Source organism: Petaurus breviceps, unplaced genomic scaffold (genome assembly GCF_028583685.1).
Source record: "Petaurus breviceps papuanus isolate PSGF00001 unplaced genomic scaffold, PetGlider_PUasm1.0 175, whole genome shotgun sequence".
Lineage (NCBI taxonomy): Eukaryota > Metazoa > Chordata > Mammalia > Diprotodontia > Petauridae > Petaurus > Petaurus breviceps.
Window position 1 is genome coordinate 11,634,122 of NW_027185764.1, and position 5,032 is coordinate 11,639,153.

At 39.0% G+C, this 5,032-nt stretch overlaps 1 protein-coding gene and 1 long non-coding RNA gene across 2 annotated transcripts in view; one reads left to right on the top strand and one right to left on the bottom strand.

The window, feature by feature from the left end:
* Positions 1 to 5,032, bottom strand: part of SDK1 (sidekick cell adhesion molecule 1) — a 1,154,843-nt gene that overhangs the window by 206,860 nt on the left and 942,951 nt on the right. The window lies entirely within an intron of this gene.
* Positions 3,404 to 5,032, top strand: part of LOC138158663 (uncharacterized) — a 12,965-nt gene continuing 11,336 nt past the window's right edge. Inside the window, exon 1 of the long non-coding RNA XR_011167697.1 lies at positions 3,404 to 3,670. This is a non-coding gene — a long non-coding RNA (uncharacterized lncRNA). The remainder of the gene's footprint in view (positions 3,671 to 5,032) is intronic.

Below are 5,032 nucleotides of genomic sequence, written 5' to 3' on the forward strand. Positions count from 1 at the left end.
ATAAAATAAATTTTAAAAATAATAATCTTTGATCCCAAAGCACTTATTCATCTTTAGGCTGCAGGAGAGGGTGGTGTATGGGCTTTTCCAAACTGAACACAACAGAACAGGTCCAGTACATCATGGAGGTGACCTAGCCAAGGGATCAAAGGGACTGAAAAGCCCAAGAATTTAACAGCAAGGGGCCTAGAACCAATTTTTTGCCTCTGCCAATACAGGACATCATCCCACCTGTTCCTTCCCATTGATCTAGCTCTTCTGAGAAATTTGAAATTTCACTATGAGGATGAAAGTATAAGATCATGACTTCCTTCCTTCCTTTCTTTTTCCCAACCAAGGAGTTGCAAGTAGCACTATAACTTCAGGTGAAGTTATCATAGAATCTTAATTTTGGTGCTAAAAGGAACCTCAGAGGCCATCCATCTAATCCAATCCCTTCAATTTTACAGGCAAGGAAACTGAGCTATAGGGGAGGTAAGTGACATGGCCAAGGTGACACAAGTAATAAGCATCAGAGGTGGGATTTATATGTGGCTGCTCTGATTCCAGAACCAGAGATCTCTCCATTGTGTCACACTGCCTGCCTTGGTACTTAAATCATTTTATAACATATTACAGTTATTTAGTCACACAAAACAAGCAGGCATGGAGGGGTTGCTATCTACATCATTGAAAGCAATATTGTCATCAATAGGATCCAGTTCCACTGGCATATCTGAGAGTAAACACGTTTCATCCCTCCCTCCACAAAGGAACATGACATTGTTCATCTATATATTTATTGGATGTGATTTGGTGATTACAACAACAATCTAAGAAGTACTGTAAGTCGAATAACCTTCATTTTCCAGGTGAAGGAACTAAGGTTCATAAAGTTTACTTAAATAACTAATAATTGTCTGAGTCAAGATAAGAACGTTGGCATTTTTTGACTTTCTGAGCCTGGTGTTCTCCCTAGCATAGTCTCTTCCAATGAATGGACATTATGGAATGTCATGAACTCTGGTATGCTGAGGAAGTTTAACATAGTAAAAAGTGTAATGAATTTTGAGTCAGGAGGCTCGGGTTTTAGTTACAACCTTGATCCACCTAAATGACTTTGGGCAAGTCATTTGGGCTCCCGAGGTCTCAGTTTCCTCAAGTTAAACTGAATGCTCTTTAACGTTCCTCTGAGCTCTATTATTCTGTATTCTGTGACTGTCTGTCCCATCCTTGGTCCCATATCCCTACTTTAGAGCTAGTAGTCCCTAATGGTTTAGAAATCTGCCTTTTTAATTTATCTCCAATTGCTTTAATACCTCTAACTATAGCTATAGTCATTCTTGTGTTTGTTTGCTTAAAGCTTCCCATTACTTGATCTTATTGACCTGTCTTTAAGCATCTTTACCATGTGGTACCTATCTGTTATCTCTTGGGTAGAATATGTGGCCACAAGAGCTTAGCGATGGCAGCTCATCTCAGTGTTCGTTCAGACATTGTCATCCTGTAACCAGCTGTCAGATAATAATCAGTGATGTATCTATGTTTATCCTTCTGTCCCTAACCTGATGGTTTGTGTATTTTACAGAAGATTCCTGTCCTCAGGAGGGGTGGTTAACACATCAAAATGATGTTTGATGAGCTTGCCAAAGTGCTGATCCTTGTCAGGGAAAACTGCTACACCTAGCAAGCACCATTCCCAGTTCCATGATCTAGAATCATCAGCAGGCTGCAGCAACAGTTAAGATGCCAGGCACATACATAAGGATGACCTAGAACTTCTAAATTCCGTGTTCAAGTATTGCCATAAAAATCATGAAGTCTGTAAAGGCAAAATTCTGTGAAAGTAATCTTTATTAGATAAGAGATGGCCAATATGATGGCTGAAAGGAGATTTAGGCTTGACTTCTGACTCTGACACTCATTAGCTGTGGGATGACAGGAAACTAAGTTAACATTGCTGAGTTTCACTTTCCTCATCTGTAAAATGTCAGTCAGTCATTAAGCATTTATTAAGCACCTGCTTCTATGCCGGATACTATGCTCAGTGCTGGGAATACAGAAAAATGCCAAAGGCAGTCCCTACACTCAAGGAGGACCCACAATGCTGTTCAGTCATTCTTCAGTCCTGTCCAACTCTTTTGTGACCCCATCTAGGGTTTCTCAGCAAAGATAATGGAGCAGATCGACACTTCCTTACTCAGCTCATTTTCTAGAAGAGGAAACTGAGGCAGAGTAAAGTGACTTGTTCAGGGTCGCACAACGAGTAAATGTCTGAGGTTGGATTTCTGGGTTTGAATTCATGAAGATGAGTCTTCCTGATTCCAAGCCCAGTGCTCTATCTACTGTGCAACCTAACTGCTCCGATGCAGGACACAAATAGTCAAATACATATATACAAGCTATACACAGGATAAAAATTAACTGAGGGAAAGTACTAGAATTAAGAGGGGTTAGGAAAGGCATCCTATAGAAGATGGGATTTTAGTTGGAAGTTAAAGGAAGTCAGGGAAGAAGCCAGGAGACAGATGTGAAGGGAGAGCATTCCAAGTATGGGGGACAACCAGAGAAAATGCCCAGAGAGGAGAGATGGAGTATATTGTTCATGGAAAAGCAGGGAACCCAATGTCTCTGACTCAAAGAATGTGTGGTTGGGAATAAGATGTAGAGAGACTAGAGTAGGGGAGGCTAGGTGGCGCAGTGAATAGAGCACCAGCCCTGGGGTCAGGAGGACCTGAGTTCAAATCTGGACTCAGACACAACACAAAAACTAGCCATGTGACCTTGGGCAAGTCACTTAACCTCAATTGCCCTCCAAAGAGCAAAAAATTTAAAAAAAGAAAGACTAGAATGGTGTGGAAAGGCTTAGTTATAAAGGGCTTGAATGCCAAATAGAGGATTGTGTATTTGATTTTGGAGGCAATAGGGAGTCAATGTAATTTACTGAGCAGGGGAGAATATGATCAGATCTGTGTTTTAGGAAAATCACTTCAGTAGCTGAATGGTTGGATTACCCCTCCCCTTTCAAAACTAGAATTACTCAGCATCCCCCTGGAAATATCTCTTTAATCCTTTAACTTTTTTTTTAAACTTGTGTCATATATATATATATATATATATATATATATATATATATATATATATTTAAATGATGCATCTTAAATCTAATAATTTTTTTGTAAATGTGTGGGTTTTTTTTCCTGTATTTAAATTTTGATGATGTGATATTGCATCGTATAGTATCTTACTATAAACAAGTCATTACATGCACATATTCCTAATGATGCATGTTGGACTTCCTGACAATGTTCAACACACTCGCTTGTCAACATTTGCTTGTTAAGACCTGTTGGTGGACTTCCCCACTGATTGGTTATAACTTTCATTTTGTGTATTTGGAAAATAATGTAATCACTATGACTTTAATTCTGTTACACAACAGATGAAACACGTATGAATGTTTTCTTGGAAATTTTCTTCTCTTCCCTTCTTTTCTTATGCTTCTATCACCTCTTTATTTTTATTCAACACCCCCAAATTGCACCCAAGGCTACTACCATCCCTCCCCTGGATCATTCCAGCACTCCCCAGGAGGCAGTATCACCCACTTTGAGAACTTGTGGATTTGAGAAAGGAGAGACTTGAGATGAACTGACCCACCAGCAAGCTATTGAAGTAGTCCTGGCATAAGGTGAGAGACTGGGGTTCATTCAAGAGATATTACGCAAGTAAAAGTAATAAGGTCTTGACAGCACATTGGATATGGAGAGTAAGAGATAGTGAGAAATCTAGGATAACTTCTAGAGTATAAATTGAAGGGACTGAGAGAATGGGAAGGTTAGGAGAGGGGAAAATATATAGCAGAAAAGATAATGAGTTCGGCTAGTTACACCACTGGGTAAATTCATACTTGTACTACCTCTCTATCTCATAAGTTCATTGTAGGGAAAATAATATTAAAATTGTTAATATTTTTTGCCTTTAAGTCAACTTCAGTTCCAAATAGATCTCTTCCCAGAAAATTATCCTTTATAACAAGGAATTTTTAAAATATATAAAAAAAGCATTTCAATAAAACTAACCATCAAGTCAAGCAAATCTAAGAGTATGTGCAGTATTCCATACCCATAGTTCTCCACCTCTGAAAAGAATGGAATGGAGAAGATGTATTTTCTCCTCTCTTCCTTAGGAACAAATTTAGCACATTTACTGACTCAATATTGTTCAGTCATTCAATTGTCACCCCGAGGAAACAGCGTGCCAATACTGTCCATGAGATTTTCTTCACAAAGATACTGGATTTCCTACTCCCATGGAGTTAGGCAAACAGAGACTATGTGACTCGCCCAGGGTCACACAGCTAGTAAATGTCTGAGGCTGCATTTGAACTCAGTTTTTCCTTACTGCAGGTCAAGCACCATATCCTTTATGTGCCTAGTTGCTTGGGAGAGTACTATATAGTACCTTAAAGTATATGTATAAATAAGTATTCCCATATTCCAATACAACTGTGATTTTCTCAAGATGGAGATTATCTTTAATGATTCAGACAGCAACCCATCTGTATCTGTCTATATTGTGAAATTCTGGCCATGTTCTCCCAATGGTCTGCCCCAAGGTATCCATCCACTCAACATGCTGGGGGCCTTCCAATGTGAGGTACAAGCCTGGTTATATCAAAGTGAGTTAGCATCATTACTGATGGTTATGAACTGGTGTACGTAAGCCAATGAAAAGAATGGTCTAAATATTTCCAGGTAGTTTGTGGAAGCTTGTACTCTTGTTAATGGTGCTTTAGCTATTTTAAGGATAAAGAGATCATCTTTAGTTTCTAAGCCAGTTGATCTAGGACCTTCCACTTACCATACCATTCAATTTTTAAAAGCTAAAAAGACATTGAAATTGCAATCAGGATGATAACACTTTGCAGCATTAAGTGCCTGGAATGGACACATTTCAGTTTGCATCTGGCAAACCACCATCTGGGACCCTGCCTTGATTATTACCATACTCTGTTGTGGTCTTTTTCCTTGTTAATGTGTGTGTGTGTGTG